Source organism: Benincasa hispida, chromosome 5, assembly GCF_009727055.1.
Source record: "Benincasa hispida cultivar B227 chromosome 5, ASM972705v1, whole genome shotgun sequence".
Taxonomy (NCBI): Eukaryota; Viridiplantae; Streptophyta; class Magnoliopsida; order Cucurbitales; family Cucurbitaceae; genus Benincasa; species Benincasa hispida.
The window spans coordinates 7,346,342-7,371,636 of NC_052353.1; the positions used below are offsets into that span (position 1 = coordinate 7,346,342).

Sequence of the window (25,295 nt, forward strand, 5' to 3'; positions counted from 1 at the left end):
TATTATACTTCTAAATTTAGTGTATATATGGTCCCTCAACTTTAAAAAGTGTATAATAGATCCTTAAATTTATTATTATTATTTGAATTCACTCTCATATGTTATTGAAGGAATTGAAAATTGAGCTACGTTTAATATGAGAGGTCATATGAAATGAGAACTAAAAAAAAATGAAAATATTCTGGAAAAAGGGATGAAAATGTTAAATATCAAAATTGATTAGTTATTATTATAAATAAATGGTAATTAAGATGCATGGTAAAATGGAAGATTGAAAAGACCAAGGTTTATGTAAGGATTGTTTGGTTCTTAGATTAAAGAAATAAATAAATAAACGCACATAGAATAGAAACAAAGAAAACTTTTATCGACATATCGGTGATATTTTTCCACTTTTTTGTACACCAGTGACAACTACAAAATTTAAAAAGGATCTAAATAAACAAGTGAACATTCCTCTTCTTTCTTTATTCAAAACACAACTAGAATAAAATTAAAAACTAAATAAAAACACGTTAGAAAAAAAATATTTCTTAAAAATTATAGTTTCCTTCAAAGTTTTGTCCAAACTGCCAAGAGTTTGGTACAATATTATCGAATTCAATGGTCTTCCAATCACTAGTAGTAACTTTAAAAGACAAACTCTGTCCCATCAAAAAAGTACAAACCTGCCAATTTTGACACCAATTTCGTGACATTTGAAGCCACTCAATAGAAGAGCCTTTAATCTTAACATCAACAACATCATTAGCACCACCAACATTGTAGAGCAATACGAGAAGCCAATTGGGGTTTCCTTTGAGCTCAAACTATTTGCCACCCAGTTTATGGCAAAGCGTCCTCCGATAGCGAATCGGGATGACTCCAGCCCTATAAAGAGCCATTTTGGTGAACATATAGAGAGATAGGTCAAAATGATGTTAGGGTGGGTTGCACCAAATGTCATGTGTTTTTGTGTAGTCTGAAGGACAGAAGTTTGTGGCTATTATTTTGATTATGCGCCTGCATTTGGTATGCACCACTTGTATTCATTGTTCACACACATTATCTCAAAGCATGCTCCATAGGCTCTACCGTTGTTGAATAGTGTTGTGCTTAATGCTGATGTTGCTAGTCTGTAACCTTGCTTGAATAGGTTTCCATATCCACAAGCTCCCTCTATTACAATAAATCAAAATATTTAATTTACAAAATTTGTCTAAATTCGAGTATTAGGAATTACAACGATATAAAGTTCCAACTATATAAAAAGATATTGCTAGCTAAATTAATACAGATAAATTGGAAATGAAAATCACACTTTATTCATTCCCTTGATAAAATTATATATATGTGATACAATGAGAGAATAACCACTCTTTATGAGACACGTGTACTAAGAAACTAAACAACTTGAACAATATATCTAATATAAATAACTAGCATTTGAAAGTAATATGATGAAGTCATAACAACATGTACATAAGATAGGGTAGATGGGACCATATCATTTCATATACTACTATAATTTTTTTTCATTTACTTTATAATACCATCTAAAATTCAAAATTCTTCTCCGTCCCATTTGTATTTTCTATGAAAAAAAAAGACAAAGGATGAAATTTTATGAGTAAATATTATTATTTTGAGAGTATATTCTATCTTTACTCATAGTTTCAGCATCCTTCATGTCGCCGTAGAAAGTGGCACGAGCATCGTACCATGTAGTGTCGATTTTTTATTAGTACTAGGATGAATGAGCCTAGAGGAGGCCATGGCTTGGCCAAAAAGGGCCACAAACCCCAACCAAAGAAGCAAATTGTTGAACGAATTGGTCAATTTCTTTCTCCTCTTTGCATAAACCTAAAGTAGAAGTGGGTGATTTTATAGGGTAAGTAGAAATTAATCGAGTTAAATATGGAAAATAAAATTAGTTTTCTTTCGTAGTATATAATCAATGTTGGTCAACCAAACAAGGGAACGGAGACCAAGATCCTATAATTAAACGGAAAAATGCCCAAATAAATACTTCGTATTGTAACTTCCATGATTGCAGTTTAAATCATTATTATTTTTACAGTTTTTCAGTCCACTTTTTTGTTTTATTATTTTTGTTTCTCTTGGGAGTTTATTTTCTACAAATTATATTAGATTGCTCCTTCTAAGTGTATACTTCATAAAAGTTGTTTTCAGTTATAAGAAAATGAAGCAAAATATTTATAAATATAACAAAATTTTACTATTTATTTGCGATAGATTGTGATAGATTATAATATGTGTCTACACAGATAGTAGTCAATCGCAATTATTGCAAATAGATTGTGATATTTTGTTATTATTTGTAAATATTTTCAGCATTTTTATCATTTAAAATAATTTTCTTTTTATAAATTCAATGTAGTTTATACTAATAATCATGATTTATTGAGAGCAATACAAACTAGGTTGTATTGCATTTGATACAATATAAAAACTATAAGTTATATGTTATATTTGATATAACATATAGTTATATATGCATATAATAAGTTAGTTATTATATTTATATACTTATATATTTAATTTAATTTAATTTTGAATTAAATTAATTGAGGGAGTTATGAAAACAATGTTGGGAGTGGTATCCTAAATCTCCTTGTAATCTCGTAGTTTGTAAACTTTGTATTAACATGTTGTTATTAATAAAATAAGTGTTGTTTTATAAGCATTTATTTAATCCAATAAACTAAGATCTAAGGTTATTTTATGTAAATTTAAACAAGTATGTGGAGACATCTTGTTTAAATAATAACCTAAATGGTCTGTAGTAGCAGGATAAGGTTGGTGATACTACAGATACGGCCCGCTTTGTAGGTGTTACAAGTGTTGTAAAGTGCTACAAATGATATGATCCTGATCATTCATGTAGAGACATGCGAGCGGGGGTATCCTATACAAAGAGTTTGTATAAGTGGTGACGTAAAATTAGTCGTCAAAGACTTGATGACAAAAATTAGAGGGACGCAATATGTAATGCATGTCTTAAGATATGTGTTAGTTCTCATGCGTCGGTGGTCATGCGTTGGAATGAAAATATGTGTTACTCTTATATGTAATAACCATGCATTCCTGTCATAAGTTTTCTTGCGCTCTCGCCAAGTATAACGAGAACGCAAGTTTTTCGGGTGATCCGAGGTCGAACTCAAGGACTTGTAGCTAAATTCTATACGGTGATGTGTTTCCGGCGGATGAATAAAAGAATGATGGGGGGTTTTAAGTTATAAACTACTCCTACTCCTAACTAACAGACAAAGCGATGAGAATATGAATGAGACGTAGAGATACGGCAACTGTTGACGCATAGTAAATGCATGAAAAAATAGATAAAATGTGGGGATGTCTTCATCGCAACCTTTAAGATTGACCGCAGGGGCAACCCCAGCCAACGCGAGCTATGTGATCATGCTACACATACTTGAGCCTAATTTTAGGACGTATGCGATATATATGCAAAGTGTCGAGAGGCCTTATTCCTAAGTCTCTATTCCTGTTCATATGCTCCCACACATAAACAAGATGACTGCATACCACCGTATCCTACTTCTTGGACGCATGTAATATCCTCTCCGTAGGGTGCATACGTTATGTAATAGCAAACGAAGCTTATTCCTAAGTTCTCCATTCTTGCGTATGCGATCCAATCCGCTCTCCCAAGACTTAGATTTGGTTTTTAGACTACTCTCTCAAGTATGCCTAAATGATGAGTGATGCGCTCATAAGACAAGGTAATCACATAAACCTAGTTGACGTAAGATTATTCCTATCTCTAGTGAATACTGGCTTACATTGCTTAATGCAACCAACCACTTACCCTCTCGGGCAGTTAGTTGTTGTTGATTTTACTCATAGACAAGCATTGCATCCGCCTATAAACAGGCGTTGCTATAGCTTCGCACTAAGCAAATAAGGTTTTCTCACAACACTCAAGCAACGCACACCTCCCGGTGGTTTGCTACATGCTTCATATTCCTATGCCGCATGATTAAGTATGCGATACTCTAACAGTCTCATTAAGTGATGCAATGGAAATTAAAGATGCTAAGTAAATGAAGATGGAGATGGAGTCGAAGAAAAATACACAAATGCATTAATCACAAGATGTATTAATTTCTTAAGCCAAAATGTAATACAATACAATAAAAGAAAAGAAGAGAAATGGAAAGGTGAGCTGGAAGCAATGTCTTGCTTCTAGCAGATGTGTGTCAAGGCTACTGGTGGTGCCATAGAAGGGTAGTGGAGCTGACTCTCTCGAGATCTAACTCCGGCGAAGGCTCCGGTCGTCACTCGAAATGGATGAAGAAGATGAAGAACTCTCAAGCTTTCTTCTAACGCTTTGGTCTGGATCACAAGGATCCACCCGAAGGTAGGAAACCTTGGATGAAAACCTTGGATGAAATGAAATTCTGCTCATTCGCTTCTATTGATAGAGCTTGATTGCTGACAGCATTAATGGACCTACTCTGATTCTGACATTCGCAGCGCGCTGGTCTTTTTCTAAATCTCTGCTACTAACAGCGTGGTAGGTGAAATGTCATCATCTTTTGATTTTTCTCGAGATATGCGTTAATGTTTCCATTCCACCAACTTTGTGTTCATCCCTCTATTATGGTTATCATCGTGTAGCCGCAATCTTACAATGACCGCATTCGTTTGATTACCGCAACTTCTACACGATGACCGCAATCACTTGACGATCGCAACTCCTATGCGATAGACGCATGTGGTTGATTACCGCAACACCCATGCGTTGAACGTATGCGTTCACCTTTGCGATGGAGAAATTCTTCACATGCAGTTGCATTTGCGGCAGCCCGACTTCCGCATATGTGTTCGCTTCCTGCGTTAGCTACAAAAATAAACAATTGAACGCATAATAACGCATAATAGTGGGTTAGCCGAGATTCTTGATGTTGAACGACAAAAACTCATTTTCTCATGAATTCCTAACATATTCACCGATTATTCTACTTACAGCCCTCATAATTCTAAATAAAAGGCCTATGATGTCGCGTATTTCTGCCCGTCATCAATAAGACCGAACCACGAAATGATTAGTCTCTTTATATAATACCGTTGATAATAGAGACTTACACTTCATTAGAATGATCATAGATAACATGACCTAAATCCTGAGTGAGTTGTGAACTCCTGCTCATGAAGGCGGTCCTTTGATTTGTATGTGTGAGATTGGTCAGATTGCCAACTCAACAAGCCTACCATTTTGAAGATTCGTCTAATTGGGGAGCTGTGAACTCATCTTTACAAGACGGAATTTACTCTCTTAAGGGCTGATTCTAGGTTTTGAACATAGTGGTCACACCCTCTCTTAGGAAGAGAGGACTCAGTCATAGTAGGACTATGACTTATTGTTCAGTAGAAAAATCAGTGGTACTTAAGGAGTTAAATGTAACTATAGGGGCAAAACAGTAATTTGGCCTAACTGTACTTACGAGCAGTTTGTTAAAGGTCATCGCACTGTTTATTGGTTATATGGACACAGAAATATATCTGTAGTGCGAAGAGTGCAATTGTCGGTCTTTAGTGGAGTGTCCGGCATTTAACGAATTGTGGATATCGTGATTAAAGAGTTTAGTCAGTTATTCACGTACCGTTGGAGCTTCAAGCTACAGGTCCATAAGGTCCTCTTGGTAGCTCAATGGATTCAAGTTGAGAATCAGTTTTTGGGTTAGTTTGAAATGTTCAAATTAATAAGAGGGAACTTGATTATATATGATATAATTCAATTAATTCAATTATATATGATATAATTGATATAATGTGTTTGATACATTATTAGATTGGGGGAATTCATATAAATATGATTTATATTAAATATCATAAAATAGGAAAAGAACTATAGTTTGTATGTTGCATATGATGCAATATTAAAACTATAGGTTATAAATATAATATGATAAGTTAGTTATTGTATTTATTTATAATTTATTAATTATATGATAATTAATATTTCTTTTTCTAAATAATCGACCTCAGTGGGTGATTATACACGACTTTATAGTAACTGTGAGATAAAAGGACAAATGGTTTTTCATTTTCATTACACGCTACACGAAACAAGTTATCAGATAACTAATCAGAGACTAAACGATAGAGTATCGAGTTCACTATACGATAGTGCCTTTTACTACACGATCGAGTTTCGAGTCTATATGATAAACTTCAGTCTTCTACACGATAGTGCTGCCTATTACTCAATCGTTTCCTTCTCCATTCATCCTTCCCTCATTCCAAAATCATATAGAGCCCACAAATCTTGAATTCTCATATCGAGAATACTAAGGTAATCTTGTGGTGGTGTCTTGTTCTGTTCAAAGATCGAGGTTCGAGTTTTACTCGCTGGTGATCGAGGATCTTCCAGTTGTTCATCGTTCGTGTTGTTTGGATGCGTTGGTGACTGATCGAGGAAAATACGTGAAGAAAGAGTTCTTCAAAGGTATTTTCACTTGATCCTTTGTATTTAATTTAAGAAGCATGTTGTAATTTAGTCTTTAATGTATAATTGTTTCTATTTGATTGTAAATGTTTATATTCTTTCACAATGGAGTTTGGAACAATCCGCTTTCGCTCACTGGTCCTCTAGTTTTAGAGTTCCTTCAAATAACTCTCCCCCTATTTTCTCTCTTTTCCATCGTGAGGTGTGGGAGAGGTTATGTGAGGTTTCTTTTTCTCTTGCATTTTGATGCAGAGATTTTCTCTTTGGTTTTTCTCTGGGGAAAAAAAAAAGGAACTTCCAAGAACATAGAAAGAAAAATTTTTGGTTTTCTTTCTCCTTCTCTAAGAACTTCTCCTCCCTCTTCCCAAAAGTGCAGAGCCCACCACTCTTGTATATTCTTATTTCCTAAGGAGAATACAGGAGGTTTTCTTGTGGTGGTGGCCATGTGGGTTGTCATATTTTGGAGATCGAGATCCAGAACAAAGGGTTCGTGATCCGGTTCGAAGGAATTCATGAAGACCATTTAGCTTCAAGGGTAAGCGTTGTTTCATCCTTAATTTTCTTCTTAAAATGCATGTTGTAGAATTTTATTGTAATGCATAATATTTTCTTATTCTGTAAAACTTTAATTCCGTGAAAAATAAAATTGGGATTGGTCCCCTTCCATTGCAAACCTTCATCGGTTCCTTCAATTGGTCAGATACAGGTTTTGGTCCTAATCTTTTTTTATTTTTCCAGAATTATTTTACAAAGTTTTGGTGGATGCATTCTGTGATGAATGGATTGCAATTTTGGATGTTTTTAGGATTGGATCCTTTCAGATTCACTGCTTTGTTTTTCAAAATTGGTTTGTAAGGGCCCTTGTTTTGGGCATAATTTTTACAATCGAGTCTTGAATTATTGTTTTTGAGTCACTTGTGCTATTCCGATTGAGTTTCTGGAGAAAACGAGGCAAAAAATGGAAAATTTCCCAAGAAGATTGTGACTGTACAGTGTAGAGTGTACCATAACTTTGCAACACTATGCCTTAGCGTTGCAACACTGCAATGAGGAAGAACGATTTGTTCTTTTCGTAATGTTGCAACATTAGGCACAACGTTGCAATGCTTCGAGATGGAAAGAACAAACTGGTTCTCTCCTAGTTCGATTCAATGCTCGATTGGTTTGTGTGTGATTCGGTCAGTTCGAGCGGTTCGAGTTCGGTTCAGGTGCTAGGCAATCCAGTTTGTGCAGTTCAAGACCCAATTCACTTGTATCGAATCGATTTGGCTATTAATTTGTAATAGTTAGACTTTTGATTAATTAAATTAATATAAATGCTATATTAATTTAATTAATGGTTTAGGAGTCCAATCCCGATCCATAAATTGTTGTTTTAAATTATGCATATGATGTATGATTTAATTTATTTAATATATGTCATAATGTATGCCATATAGTAAAATCTCACTATAGGTTATGCATTATTCATGCATCATTTATATTATAAATGTTATAATATATAGTTGTATTATTTAATTTTACAGCATGCTCGTGCATCATATAATATATGTGTTAAACTATATGCTTGCATACATTAATAACAGAGTCATGCATCATTTATATTATAAGAGTTATAATATATAATTGAATGCATGGATGCAGTGTACGTTATTAATTATTTCATTACTTTAATATATAAGTGTTATGTATGTTTAGTAATGAAATAAGAATTGCATGATGCATGACATTACTTTAGATAATTTTATAATTGTTATATTTTTATAATGTATGTCATTTGTTGCAATGATTGGTTTTAATTTGTTTCATTTAATTTATAATCATTATAATTAAATGAAATTAGAAATTAAAATAAATATTCAGAATTGCATGCAAACTTAGGTAAAATCATTTTTTTTTAAATAACTAGTTGTATTTTTCCTATATTAAATAAACCTAGGTTATTAAAATACTCAGTGGGAGAAAAAAGATGTATACGATACGTCAATTTTTCCACACATGTTTCTCCCTTAATGTTAACATGGTGAGACTTATGCTTGGCCTTAAGGCGTCCTGGGAGTGTCTCCCTTCATATGGTGTTTGCATAGGTCAATATCAAGGTGAATGGAAAGAGTATTTATAGTAAGTGGAAGAGGGATGTATGTCAACATGTCCTACAGTTTCCTTCATTAGTTTGTACCGTGAGATCTTATTGTATAGCCTCGAGGCGCCTTAGAAGCGTCTCCTTTTGGATGATTTGTTCATTAGATCAATATCAAGGTGAACTCCAGAATGGATAGGATCGCTTTAGTTTTTTCCCCCAATCGGTTTTTCCTTTCGATTGGCTCATTGGGGCAGAACTTTAGGGTTTAAAATGAAGGGTCACACTTACAAAAAATTATTAAGCTAATTAATGATTTCTTGACCAAATAAATGATGACTGATTGTTATAGGAATAAGAGTTATTCTGATGTAATAATTGGTTGAGAGTATCTCGGTTCAATGAAGGGACAACTGACTACCCTCGATGGCTTTTGTCCTAAATCACTAAAGCATCATTACAAAATTAGATGTTAAATAGGGTTCATTTAGTTTTTGCTAAAACTGATTGGATAGTTTAGAGTTATGCTAAAATCTAATATAGATCAATTTGTTTCTTTTCAGCAAAAATGTCAAAATGTATTTTTCTATTATTTTCCTCTAATAATTTGACCGGTTTTAATTATACTACTTGGAAAGATTCAATTAAAACTTTTTTCGTGGTTAACGACCTCAACATCATCTTGACTGAGGATTGTTCTCATGCAACAACTCCTAATGCAACACAAAATTTTGTGGTGCATATGAGATGTAGACAAAGGCTAATGATAAGGCCTGAGTTTACATTTTGGCAAGCATACCTGATGCCTTAGCCAAAAGATTTGAGAGCATGGTCACTGCACATTAAATCATGCAATCAATGTAAGAATTGTTTGAGCGAAAGTTCTCACAATTCAAGCAAAATTAGGTTGATGACGACGAAACCAATAATGTCAGATCCCTAGATAAACTTTAGTCCATATTGATTGTCAAATGACGAATAGAAAAAGAAAATGTTGCTAAATCTAGTGAAGTTAATCAACAAGGGTTGACCTCTAAGATGAAACTTGGAGTTTATGATATGGGATGTGGAGCTGATCTCACTACTCTTCAGAAAAGAAAGAACTCCAAAGAAAATAAATCTGATTTATTTGTCTTGGAGATGTGCTTAGTAGAGAATGATGATTCTGCCTGGATAGTTTATTCAGGAGCTACTAATCACGTATGTTCTTCCTATCAGGGATTTAATTCCTTAAGACAATTAGTAATTCGAGAAATGAATCTCAGTGTCAGTATTGGTGAGGCCATTTCAGTTGTTGTTGTAGGAAGACTTAAGTTATTTCTTGGACAAGAAACAATATATGTTATTAGATGACATATATGTAGTTTCTCATATCATGAGAAACTTATTTTTTGTTTCTTGTCTGATTGAACAAAATTATTCCCTATTCTTCTCTGAAAATAAAATGTTTAATTTTAAGAATGGAATGGAGCTAAGCTTTGGTTCAATGGAAAGTAACTTGTATGTACTAAGGTCATTAGTTACAAAAGTCGTGTTAAATACTGAAATGTTCAAAACGATAATAACTTTTAAAAGATCGAGAATTTCTCCTAAAGAAAATGTCTATCTTTGTCATCTAAGGTTAGGTCATATTAATCTCAATAGGATTGAGAGATTGGTGAAGAGTGAACTTCTAAATGGTTTAGAAGAAAACTCTTTACCTGTATGTGAATCATGCCTTGAAGGGAAAAATGACAAAATGACCTTTTACTAGAAAAGTTTATAGAACCAAAAAGACCTTAGAGCTTATACATTTATACCTCTATAATCTGATGAATGTAAGAGCACCATGAGGGTGTGAGTATTTCATCATTTTCACGGGTATCTATACCTAATGCAATATAAGTCGGAAGCACTTGAAAAGTTCAAGGAATATAAGACTGAAGTTGAAAATGTGTTAGGTAAAAAGATAAAAACACTACGATCTGATCGTAGTGAAGAGTATATGGACTTAAGATTCCAAAATTATATGATAGAACATGGAATTACGTCCCAACTCTCAGGCCCAAGTACACCTCAACAAAATGATGTATCGGAAAGAAGAAATAGAACCCTGTTGGACATGGTTCGGTCTATGATGAGTTGTGTTCAACTTCCTGACTTGTTTTAGGGATATGCAGTAGAGACTATTGTTTATATTTTAAACAACGTTCCCTCAAAGAATGTTTCTTAAATGCCTTTTGAGTTATGAAGAGGTTGTAAAGGTAGTTTACGCCACTTCAGGATTTGGAGATGTTCAGCCCATGTGCTAATGGCAAACCCCAAAAGTTGGAACCTTGTTCAAAAGTATGCCTATTTGTAGGCTACCCCAAGGAAACGAGATGTCCACTTCTTTGATCAAAGTGAGAATAAAGTGTTTGTATCGACAAATGCTACCTTCTTAGAAGAAGACTACATGAGGGATCATAAACCACGAAGCAAAATTGTTTTAAGTGAAATTTCTAATGAATCTACTGAGACTTCAACAAGGGTTGTTGAAGGGGCTGACACATCAATGATGAACCCACCTATATGCTACATGGGTTTAATAGAATCCCAAGACATCATAGTTGATGATGGTGTTGAGGATCTATTATCTTATAAACAAGTAATGGAAGATGTTGACAAGGATGAATGAGTTAAAGTCGTGAATCAAGAAATGGAGTCTATGTACTTCAATTCTGTCTGGGAGATTGTAGATCATCCTGATGAGGTAAAATCTATAGGTTGCAAGTTGATCTACAAGAGAAAAAGAGGTGTAGATGGAAAGGTACAGAACCTTTAAAGCTAAACTTGTGGCAAAGGATTATACCCAAGTTGAGGGAGTGGACTATGAAAAACTTTCTCACTTGTTGTCATGTTGAAGTCTATTAGAATTCTCTTATCCATAGCCACGTTTTATGACTGTAAAATATGACAAATGGACGTCAAGACTGCCTTTTTGAATGGTAATCTTGAAGAGACCATCTATATGATCAACCATAAGGATTCATTGAACAAACTCAAGAGCAAAAGGTTTGCAAGCTTAATCGGTCCATTTATGTGAAGGAAATCAAACACGAGGATTTCCATGAGCAGTGGAAAGATTATTCCAAATTACAATTATATATGAACTTTACAATTACAGTCATAAATAGAAACATACGGTTATGCATTAATTACAGAGATTACAGCATGATAATACAAAAGATCAAGGACAAAAGCTACACACTTTTGTAGACTCATTGCCAAGCTCCTTGATCACGAGTGCTCGAACACAGCAATACCCGAACACTCTCCAACACAATCTCTACACTGCACGAACACCGTACACTCGAAATCAGTGATCATCTAGGTTACGATACCCCGAACAACACGAACGGCCTCCGTAGAACCTCGACGGTGTCGAGTTGAGTATGACACCACCAAGAAGGCTACCTTGGTATTCTCAGTGTGAGAATCCAAAGGGTAGGCTCTGTGTGGACTTGTTTGAGGCAGAAAGTAGGAGGAAACACAATCGTGTAAACGATTGAGCAAGTGGGAGATGGCATAACCTATCGTATAAGTTGATGCCCAATTGTTTAGGAAAAGCTAAGCAATCATCTAGCAAAAGCTATGATATCATTCAGCTCATCGCTTAGCTAAGTGTATGCCACCTACAAACACTCCACGATCATTTACCTTACTCCAAGCAGTCGCTTAGTAAATCCTATTTACTTGACAACTTCTCGTGAGAATATTTTCGAGAGAGGAAATCTCAAATTCACCAAATTCAACCTTACTAAAATTAGGAAAATATTTTTCCTTTTATCTCACGATTACCATGAAACCACCAATCAACTCCCACTCAATTGGTTATTAGAGAAAAGGAGTTAATTATCCAATAACTAATATTATTATAAATATAAATGATAACCAACTTATCATACTATATTATAACATATAGTTTTAATATTTCATCTTATGAAACATATAAACCATAGCTCTTTTTCTATTCCATGGCACTTAATGTAAATCTCATTTACATTAATTCTCCATTAGATATATCTCATACACCATACCGATCATATCATATATAATCGAATTACCTCTAGTCAATTTGAACATTTCAAATCAATACCAAGAATTGATCCTCAACTGAATCTATTAAGCTACCAAGGGGACCTTATGGACCTGTAGCTCAAAACTCCAACAGTACATGAATAACTAACTAAACTCTTTAGTCACGGGATCCACCATCCGTTAACTACCAGACACTCCACTAAAGATCGACAGCTGAACTCTCTTTACCACAGATATATTATGTGTGCATCTTAACCAATCAACAGTGCGATAACCCTTCATAGATCGCTCATAAGTACAGCTGGGCCAATAACCGTTATGCTCTTGTAGTTACATCTAACTCCTTAAGTACCACTGATCCCTCTAGTGAACATAAGCCATAGTTCTACTATGACTGGGTCCTCTCTTCCAAAGAGAAGTTGTGGCCACTATGTTCAAGCCCCGGAATCAACCCTTAAGTGAGCAATCTCTCTATTTATCCTTGCTTCGAGAAAGAATTGAATTCCATCTTGTGTATTGAGTTCCCAGCTCCCAGATTAGATAAGTCCCCAAAAAGGTAGCCATGTTGAGTTGGCAATCTGGTCACAATCACCCATACTAATCAAAGGACCGCCTTCAAAGGCAAGAGTTCCCAAAACACTCAGGATTAAGGTCGTGTCACCTATGGTCGTTTAGGTGAGATGTAAGTCTCTAGTATCAACGGTGTTATATACAGAGTTTAGTCATCTCGTGGTCCAGTCTTATACAAACTCTTTGTATAGGACACCCCCGCTCACACGTCTACACATGAATGGTCAAGGTCTACCATTTGTAGTAGTTTACAACACTTTCAAACCTCTACAAAGTAGGTCGTATCCGTAGTGTCACCAAGATCAGGTATCCCACCTTAATCCTTATACTACAGACCTATTTAGGTTATCAATTAAGGCATGAACCACTTGTATATCACATATACATGCTTAAGTTCACATAAGATAACCATGGAGCTTTGTTTATTGGATATGAGTAAATGCCATAATGAAATAACAGTTATTTTATTCATCAAACAATGTGTATCATTACAAACAACGAGACTCCGGGAGAATTAAGACATCAATCCCAACAATCTCCCGCTTGTCCTAATGCCTCGGGAGACTAATGTACAATACAATATAACACATGTAAAATATACAATAAACTAAGGCAGAAGCCAATACCATCTCCCACTTGCCCTAGACAAGATGTCGCATGTCCCGCAGACCCAGACTCTTGAGGTGACCTTCGAACACTTTAGTCGTGAGAGCCATTATAAAGGGGTCAGCAACATTGTGCTCTGACGCAATCTTCGTGACTATCACATCACCGCGATGCACAATCTCCCTGATCAAGTGGTATTTCCATTCTATATGCTTACCCCAACGATGACTCCGATGCTCCTTCGAATTTGCAACAGCTACGCTCCTATTACAATAAAGTGTGATAGACAAATCCATATTTGGAACAACTTCCAAATATGAAAGGAATTTCCTCAACCAAACAACAGCCTCCTTAACTGCTTCACAAACGGCCACGTATTCGGCTTCCATAGTGGAGTCCACGATGCATCCTTGCTTAATGCTTCGCCACACTACAGGCCCTCCATTCATAGTAAAAACTGACCCCGATGTCGATTTGCGAGAATCTCTATCCGTCTAAAAGTCAGAGTTCGTGTATCTTGTAAGGATCAAATCCTTATCTCCATACACGAGCATGTAGTACCTCATTCTACGAAGATACTTAAGGATCACCTTGACCATCGTCCAGTGATCAAATCCTTGATTGGACTGATACCGACTGACAATCCCTACTGCATAGCAAATGTTGAGTCTGGTACACAACATTGAATACATGAAGCTTCCTACAGTTGAAGCATAGGGAATTCGTCTCATCTCCTTAACCTCTCGAGTTGTCTTAGGACATCGATCCTTAGACAAAATTATTTCATACCCAAAGGGTAACAAACCCCTCTTGGAATCCTGCATCTAATACCTGATCAACATTTGATCGATATACAATGTCTGAGATAGGGCTAACCATTTTTTCTTACGATCTCGAATGATCTGGATCCCTAGAACATATTGTGCCTCACCCAAATCTTTCATTTAGAACTGGGCAGCTAACGATTTCTTAATGTCAGTCAGATACACTACATAATTCCCAATGAGTAGGATATCATCCACATACAGTACCAAGAATGCTACTGAGTTGTTGATGATTATCTTGTATACACAAGGCTCATCGATGTTTTTATCAAAGCCAAACAACTTGACAGCAGTGTCAAATCTAATGTTCCAAGATCTAGACGCTTGTTTCAGCCCATAAATGAACCTATTAAGCTTGCAAAACCCTTTGCTCTTGATCTGGAACTACGAACCCCTCTAGTTGAGTTATATAAATGGTCTCATCAAGATTATCATTAAGAAAGGCAGTCTTGTTGTCCATTTTCCATATTTCATAATCATAAAATGTGGCTATGGACAGGAGAATCCTGATAGACTTGAGCATGACAATAGGTGAGAAAGTTTCCTCATAGTCATCTCCCTCAACCTGAGTATAACCCTTTGCCACGAGTCTAGCCTTAAAGGTTTTCACCTTTCCATCTATACCTCTCTTTCTCTTAAAGATCCACTTATACCCAATAGGTCTTACCCCATCAGGTGGATCAACAAGCTCCCAAACGTTATTGAAGTACATAGACTTCATTTCCTGGTTCATAGCCTTAACCCATTCATCTTTGTAAACATCCTTCATTGCCTTCTTAAAAGACAACGATCCTCGACCCCATCATTTGTATGATGTTTTGGGCTTCAGTTAAACCCATGTAGCGATCTGGTGGGTTCATAACCCTCCCATTACGTCGAGGCAGTCTCAACTCTTGAGCTGGTTGACTAGACGTTCCGATCACACCAACTCTAGTTGATCTGTCGGCCTGTTCAACAACTCTTGTTGAACCCTCAACAGTCTCAGTCTCACTAGAGATCTCACAAAAAACAAGCTTACTCCGTGGCTTATGATCCCTCATGTGGTCTTCTTCCAAGAAGATAGCATTTATAGAAACAAACACTTTGTTCTCACCCGGATCATAGAAGTATCCACCTTTTGTTTTCTTGAGGTAGCTTACAAAAAAGGAAAACCTTCAAACATGGTTCCAACTTCTTTGGGTTAGTTACTAGCACATGTGCCAAACAGCCCCAAATTCTGAAGTGTCGTAAACTAAATTTACGGCCTCTCCATAACTCAAAAGGTGTTTTAGAAACACTTTTCAAGGGAACGTTGTTCAAGATATAACATGCAGTCTCCACTACAAAACCCCAAAACGAGTCTGGAAGATGAGCATAACTCATCATAGACCGAACCATGTCCAATAAGGTTATGTTTCTCCTTTCTGATACACCATTCTGTTGAGGCGTACCAAGGGCCGAGAGTTGGGACGTAATTCCATGTTCAATCATATGGTTCTGGAATTGGAGGTCCATATACTCTCCACCACGATCAGATCGTAGTGTTTTTATCTTTTTACCTAACAAATTTTCAACTTCAGCCTTATACTCCTTGAACTTGTCAAGAGCTTCAGGCTTACGTTGCATTAGGTAGAGATACCCGAACCTTGAATAATCATCTATGAAAGAGATGAAATATTCATACCCACCTCGAGCTCTAACATTCATCCGACCACAGAGGTCTGAATGTATAAGCTCCAAGGCTTCCTTGGCTCCAGTAAAAGGTCATTTGGTCATCTTGCCTTCGAGGCATGATTCACATACTGGCAAGGAGTTTTCTTCTAAACTCTTTAGAAGTCCACTTTTCACCAACTTCTCAATCCTATTGAGGTTGATGTGACCTAAACTTAGATGCCAAAAATAGGAGTTTTCCTTAGGAGAAACCTTTGGTCTTTTAGCTATTGTTGTTATAGTGAACATTTTAGTGTTAAAAAAGGCTTTTATAACTAACAGCCTTAGTACATATAAGTTACTTTCCATTGAACCATAACCAATCTCCATTCCATTCTTAAAAATAAACACTTTATTCTCAGAAAATGAGACGGTATAGTCTTGTTCAATGACACAAGAAACCGAGATTAAGTTCCTCTTAATATGAGGAACTACAAAAACATTATCCAATAACAGATAATGTTTCTTGTCAACAAATAACTTCAGCCTGCCTACAGCAACAGCTGAAACAACCTCACCAGTACCGACTCGAAGAGACATCTCTCCCTGTGGCAACGTTTGCCAGGAACTGAATCCTTGGTAAGAGAAACTGACATGATTGGTAGCATCAAAATCAAGGATCCAGGAAGAATCATATTCTCTACCAAACACGTCTCCAAAACGAATAAATCATATTTACTGTCTTGTCTTCTCTTTTGGAGAGTAGTGGGATCGAAGTCGTTTTCCACGAAAGACGTTTCACATGATTTTTTCCACTGTAAGTAGTCGGTCATATTAAAAGCTCTAAATGGAAATACTAACGAGTTGTTGAAAAGAAAAATACATTGAACTACGTTAGGTTTTAAGCAAATACCCGTTGTAAAATAAAACAACATCCAATAAGGTTTTAGCAAAACTAATATGAACCCCGTGTGACATCTAGTTTTTCAATGACGCTTCAAAGGTTTAGGACACAAGCCGCCGAAGGGAGGTCAGTTATCCCTCCTCTCAATTGAGAAGTTCTCAACCAGTCATTAATACCAGAATAACTCTTGCTTCTATAATGGCTAGGTATCATTGATTTGGCCAAGAGATCATTAACTTACTTAACAATCTTCTGTAAGTGTGACCCACCATTTTAGGCTCTAGAGGTCTGCCCCAAAAAGCCAATCCGAAGGGAAAAAATCCGATTGGGGCAAAACATAAAGCGACCCTATCCATTTCTAGAGTTCAGCTTGATCTTGACCAACTGCACAAAACCCATCTGAAGGGGGACGCTCCCAGGGCGCCACAAAGGAGTACAGAATGATCTCACGATGTGAACCAATGACAGAGACCATAGGATGTGTTGACACACACCCCTCACCCACTTACTATATACACTCTCTCCGTCCACCTTGATATTGACTCATGCAAACACCATTCGAAGGGGGATGCTCCCAAGGTACCACGAGGCCAAGCATGAATCTCACAGTGTGAACATATAAAGAGAAACGTGATGGAATCATAGACATATCATATACATCTCCTCCTCCAACTGAGTATTTTATAACCTAGGGTTTAGTTTACTTAGAAAAAACACAGCTAAGGATTTTAACTAAGTGACTTTTAGGTTTGCCCAAGAGTAACTTTTACCTTGGATAGTTAAACAACTTTTGATAATCATCAATTAAACTCTTTAATGGAGTCTTTGACCAAATCATCGCATGCTTGTTGAAAATCTATCTAATTCACCTTTCCAGGTAGTTTCCTAGGTAGGGGTGTTACATTTCTGACAACTTAAGAACCCCAGCCTAGCTAGATCCCGCCTTAGACAAAAGGTCCCTTATAGATAGGTTTAGAACAAATTTAATCTTGTATGTCAATCAATTTAATCTTATTAAACCAATTTTAAAAGATTAATCTAGATTACTAAACTCTTTAGAAATACTTGAACTTAGGTCAACCTCAATCTAATTTTAAAACCCTTTTAAAAAACTTGAGTTCACCCTAAGTCTGCATGCAACTCTTTCTTATTGATTTTAGGTCTAATTTCCTTTATAACACTTATAAACGAAAACAACCATCACAATGCGAAGCTAACACATGCAAGGCATTCATAACAATTATAAACAGCCTAAGTATCATGCTCAATGCATTGTCCATTCATTGCTACTTCTTTTATATAACACTTATACAAAACAACAATGAAACAAGCAAAACATGCTTCCATTCACCCTTAGACTATAACACTTATAATAAAAGGATGATGCATGATAATGCTCACTGCATACAAAATATAACTCTTAGTTCATGATGCATGTTCATGCTTTTAAGTAATCTCTTCATGTTCAATTATAACATTTATAATACATGATGCATGAATAATTTCACAACCTAAGGTGGGTTTTAAACTATATGTCAAACACTTTGGCATATAAGCACCATATATCACATGTATAAAACAATGTTGATGAACTGGGTAAAATTGCCTTAAAAACACAAAACTTAAAACTAACTATTACAAAGACAATGAGTCTCCGGTTCAAACAGGTGAACTGAGTCTTGAACCGCTCAGGCAAAGCATCGCGTCTCCAACCATCGTGTACTAATCTCCCCGCGATCGTCTACACGATAAAACAAACGCTTTGTTCTATCACTTACCAATGCTCCCAGAGCTAAACAATCGTTTAGCAATTACTACATGATCGCTTAAAAATATCTAAACGATCGTTTAGCTATTACTACACGATCTTGTACCTTTTACTAAGCTATGAAGCCTAAGGTAAACTATCGCTTAGTGTGCTCCACACAATGCTTGCCTTCTGCAACTGCTAAACGACTACGATGCCGCGAAGCACCATCGCCTAAGCAATCACTTAGCTAGCACCTCTGTATCGTATATGCGCGACCGTGTAGGTAGTAACTAAGAAATAAGGCTTACTAACTACACGATCGTCTAGCGCGCGCCTTTTACAAAATGATGAGCATCACATACTCCCACTACGATCGTCTACCTCCAGCGCCTACACGATCGGGCAACCAACGCTACGCGATAGAATAAACGATTTACCTCATCTCTTAGCATTAGCTAAACGATCATTTAGTAAATACTACACGATTGTTTAGAAAAATCTAAACGATTGCTTAGTTAAATCCCAACAATCGTTTACCTGAGGCTATACGATACAACCAACGCTTGGTCTTTTTCTTCGTTGAGAACTGCATCTACATACTTCGAAACTTCATCACGAATGACTCGACTAACTCAAACTCTTTGAATTACAGACTCGATTGCAAAGTTAATTATGCCCAAAAAACACAGGGCCCCTTACAAATTAACACTTTGTAATATAGTGCTTTAACTAAAAGCAATTAAACCCAAAAAATTCATCAACTCATCCACAAATGCACTTAACGATTAAATCATCAACGGCGTCGAGTTGAGTATGACACCACCAAGAAGGTTACTTTGATATACGCGGTGTGAGAATCCAGAGGGTGGGCTCTGTGTGGACTTGGAATGAAGCAGACGAATGAGGAATTAATAATCGTGTACACGATTGGGCAAGTGGGAGATGGTTGAACCTATCATATAGGTCGATGCCCAATCGTTTAGTAAAACCTAAGTGATTGTCTAGCAAAAGCTAAGCGATCGTTTAGCTCATCGCTTTGTTCCGTGTATGTCGCTTACAAACTCTACACGATCGTTTAGCTCGCTCAAGCTGTCGTTTAGTAAATTTTTATTTACTTGAAAACTTTCGTGAGTTTCTTTTTTCGACAGAGAAAACTCAAAAACAATTTTGACCGAAACTTTTTAAAATTAGGAAAACAATTTTTCTTTTATCTCACGGTTACCGTGAACCACCAATAACCTCCCACTCAATTGGTTATTAGAGAAAAAAATTTAATTATCCAATAATTAATATTATTATAAATATAAATGATAACCAACTTATCATACTATATTTATAATGTATAGTTTTAATATTTCATCTCATGAAACATATAAACCATAGTTCTTTTTCTATTCCATGGTACTTAATGTAAATCTTATTTATATTAATCCTCCACTAGATGTATCTCATACATCATACCGACCATATCATATATAATCAAATTACCTCTTGTCAATTTAAACATTTCAAATTAACACCAAGAACTGATCCTCAACTGAATCCATTGAGCTACCAAGGGGACCTTATAGACCTGTAGCTCGAAGCTCCAATGATATGTGAATAACTTTGATTAAACTCTTTAGTCACGGGATCCACCATCCGTTAATTACCAGGCACTCCACTAAAGACCGACAGCTGAACTCTTCTTACCACAGATATATTATATGTCCATCTTAACCAATCAGAAGTGCAACAACCCTTCATAGATCACTCGTAAGTACAATTGGGCAAGTAACCTTTATGCTCCTGTAGTTACATCTAACTCCATAAGTACCATTGATCCCTCTAATGAACATAAGTCATAGTCCTACTATGACTGAGTCCTCTCTTCCAAAGAGAAGTTGTGGCCACTATGTTCAAGCTCTGGAATCAACCCTTAAGAGAGCAATCTCTCTACTTATCCCTGCTTTGGGAAAGAAGTGAATTGCATCTTGTGGATTGAGTTCCTAGCTCCCAAATCAAACAAGTCCCCAAAAAGGTAGGCATGTTGAGTTGGCAATCTGGCCACTCTCACCCATACTAATCAAAGGACCGTTCTCAAAGGCAGAAGTTCCCAAAACACTCAGAATTGTGGTCGTGTTACCTATGGTCGTTTAGGTGAGATGTAAGTCTCTAATATCAACGGTGTTATATACAGAGTCTAGTCATCTCGTGGTTCAGGTCTTATACAAACTCTTTGTATAGGACTCCCCTGCTCGTACATCTCCACATGAATGGTTAGGATCTACCATCTGTAGTAGTTTACAACACTTGGAAACCTCTACAAAGTGGGTTGTATTTGTAGTGTCACCAGGATCAGGTATCCCACTTTGATCCTTATATTACAAACCTATTTAGGTTATCACTTAAGGTATGATCCACTTATATATCGCATATACATGCTTAAGTTCACATAAGATAACCAAGGTGCTTTATTTATTGGATATGAGTAAATGTCATAATTAAATAACAATTATTTTATTCATCAAACAATGTGTATCTTTACAAAATTACGAGACTCCGGGAGAATTAGGATACCAATCCTAACACAAACAATGTGTATCATTACAAACAACGAGACTCTAGGAGAATTAGGACATCAATCCCAACATTATGGACCGAAACAAGCAGCTCAATCTTGGAATATAAGATTTGATACTGAAATCGTGGCTTTGATCAGAATTTTGATGAGCCTTGTGTTTACAAGAAAATCGTCAACAACTCAGTAGCTTTCCTCATGTTGTATGTGGATGATATCCTACTCATTGGGAATGATGTAGGTTTTCTAACTAATGTAAAGAAATGACTAGCCGTCCAATTCCAAATGTAAGATTTGGGAGAGGCGCAGTTTGTTCTAGGGATCCAGATCATCATGAATCGTAAGATCAAAAGGTTGGCATCGTCTCAAGCATCGTATATTGACAAGATGTTTGTCAGGTATTTGATGCACAATTCCAAGAAGTGTTTATTACCTTTCAGGCATGGAATTGTATTGTCTAAGAAGCAGTGTTCTAAGACTCCTCAAGAGGCTGAGACAATGAGATGAATTCTATATGCATCGGCACCAGACCTGACATTTGCTATGCAGTAGGGATTTTCGGTCGATATCAATCCAATCCAAGATTAGTTCACTGGACAGTGGTCAAAACTATCCTCAAGTATCTTTGGAAAACAAGGGGCTATATGTTTGTGTATAGAGATAAGTATTTAATCCTTACAGGATACACGAACTTTAACTTTCAGACTGATCGGTATTCTCAAAATCCATATTAGGGTCAGTGTTTACTCTGAATGGAGGAACTATAGTTTGGCGAAGCACCAAGCAATGATGCATCACAGACTCCGGAAGTCAAATATGTAGTTGCTTGTGAAGCTGCTAAAGAGGTTGTTTAGCTTAAAAAGTTTCTTACTAATTTAGAAGTTGTTCCAAACATGCCTTTGCCCATCACACTTTATTAAAATAATAGTGGTGCTATGGCAAATACTAAGGAACCTGAGTCAAAGAAGAGGCAAACACATAGAGCGGAAATATCACTTGATTCGAGAGATTGTGCATCGAGGTGACGTGATTGTCATGAAGATTGCTTCGAAGCATAACATTACTGATTGTCTAGGGAAAGTAAGAGATGTTATTGGATTATAGTGTATGCCCTAGTTTATTGTATTTTGTACTTTATTTGAATTGTACATTAAGCTCTCACAACTAAAGTGTTCAAGGGTCTTCTAGAAAGTTTGGGTTATAGGACATGCAGCAGATTGTCTAGGGAAAGTAAGAGATGTTATTGGGGTATAGTGTATGCCCTAGTTTATTGTATTTTGTACTTTATTTGAATTGTACATTAAGCTCTCTAAGCTTTAGGACAACTAGGAGATTGTTAGTATTGGTGTCTTAAATCTCTCTTGTATTCTCGTAGTTTGTAAACAATGTATAAAAAAATTGTTATTAATAAAATAATTGGTATTTTATGATCATACACTCAGTCCAATAAACTCAGATCCTAGGTTATTTTATGTAATTTAAACATGTATGTAGAGACATATGGGTGGATCATGTTTAAATGATAACCTAAACGGTCTGTAGTAGATAGATAAGGTTGGGTACCTTATCCTGATGACACTACGAATACAGTCCACTTTGTAAATATTATAATGTTGAAAAATACTACAAATGATTTGATCCTGATCATTCATGTGGAGACATGTGAGCAAGGTTATCCTATACAAAAAGTTTGTATAAAACTGAACCACGAAATGACTAGTCTCATTATATAACGTCGTTAATAATAGAAACTTACATAGGTGATATGACCTGAATCCTGAATGAGTTGTGAACTCATGCCTATGAAAGCGATCTTTTGATTTGTATGGGTGAGAGTGGCTAGATTGCCAACTCAATATGCCTACCATTTTGGGGATTCGTCTGATGGAGGAGCTGGAAACACAGTTACACAAGCCATAATTCACTTTTTCCCTAATGTCGGGATAAGTAGTTAAATTGCTCCCTTAAAGGTTGATTCCGGGGCTTAAACATTGTGGTCACACTGTCTCTTAGCCCAAGAGGGACTTGGTCATATTTTGACTATGACTTATTGTTCATTAAAGGGATTAGTGGTACTTAAGGAGTTAGATGTAACTATAAGGGCAAAATGGTAATTTTGACTCAGTTGTACTTACGAGCAATTTGTGAAGGGTCATCGCACTATTGACTGTTTATATCCTATGGACACAGAATATATATGTAGTGCAAATAGTGCAATTGTCGGTCTTTAGTGGAATTACCGGTAGTTAATAGATGTTGGGTAATTTAATTAAAGAAGTTTAATTGATTATCCAAGTATCATTGAAGCTTCAATCTATAGGCTCATTAAGTCCCCTCAGTAGCTCAACAGCGATTATTGAAAATTAATTTTGGATTCATTTAAATTGTTCAAATTAATTGAGAGAATTGATTATATATGATATAATTAATTAATTTAATTATATGTGATATAATTGATATAATGTATTTGATACATTACAATATAAAGTTTATTTGAGAAGAATTAAATATTTGAATGTGATTCAAATACTAATTATATGGATGAGATTTTTATAATTTAGTATAAATGTGATTTATACTAAAGACCATGATTAACTGAGAGAAATACAAACTACAGTTATATTGTATTTGATACAATATAAAAACTATATGTCATATGTTATATTTGATATAACATATAGTTACATATACATATAATAAGTTAATTATTATATTTATATATATTTATATATTAAATTTAATTTAATTTTGAATTAAATTAATTGAGGGAGTTATGAATAACTCCCTCCCTATTTTCTCTATTTTCCATCACGGGGTGTGGGAAAGGTTATGTGAAGTTGGTTTTTCTCTTGCATTTTGATGTAGAGATTTTCTCTCTTGTTTTTTTCTCTGAAAAAAAAAAAAAAGGAACTCCCAAGAATATAGAAAGAAAAAATTTTCGGTTTTCTTTCTCCCTCTTTAAAAACTTCTCCTCCCTCTTCTCAATGTAGAGCCCACCACTCCTGCATATGCTTATTCCCTAAGGAGAATACAGGAGGTTCTCTTGTGGTGGTGGTCATTTAGGTTGTCGTATTTTGGAGATCGAGATCCAAAACAAAGGGTTCGTGATCCAGATCAAGGGAATTCGTTAAGACCATTTGGCTTCAAGGGTAAGCATTGTTTCATCCCTAATTTACTTCTTAAGATGCATGTTGTAGAATTTTATTGTAATGCATAATATTTTCTTGCTCGTTGAAACTTCAATTCTGTGAAAAATAAAATTGGGATCGATCTCCTTCCACTGTGAACCTTCACTAATCCCTTCAACAACAAGATACATAAATTCTCTTGGACACTACCACCAAAGTCTTCCTTGCTATTCTCAAGGTAAGCAATCAAGATGGAGTTGTGGGCTCGTCTAAGATTTTTTTGTGAGGGAGAATTTTGTTTTTCTTGAGAGTCTTGGGAGAGGAAAAAAAATTACAGCGTATTCACACCACTGTAAATATCACGTATATCTCTGCTCAAAACTCTGTGTGATCCATATTATAAGAGAATGAGGAGAGTTATTCAAAATAACTCCCTTCATCACGTAGAATAATACCAAGAGAGTTATTCTACACTAGCTAATATAATTAAATCAAACTTTATATTATATCGCATATAATATAACCTATAGTTTATATTATACTATATATAATATAATCTATATAGTTTTTGTTGGGTTTTATGTCCTAAAACTCGTGGTTTGTAAACAATAAAACTTATTCTAAAAAATCAATAAGTTGTTATTGAATATATGTATTGCTTATTAGAAATCTAATAAACCTAAAATACCCATGACTATTACATGAGTACTTGA

General features: G+C 35.7%; 1 pseudogene; it reads right to left on the bottom strand.

Moving 5' to 3' along the window:
• Positions 1-533: 533 nt before the first annotated feature.
• LOC120077188 lies at positions 534-1,714 on the bottom strand (annotated as a pseudogene).
• Between the last annotated feature and the right edge of the window lie 23,581 nt (positions 1,715-25,295).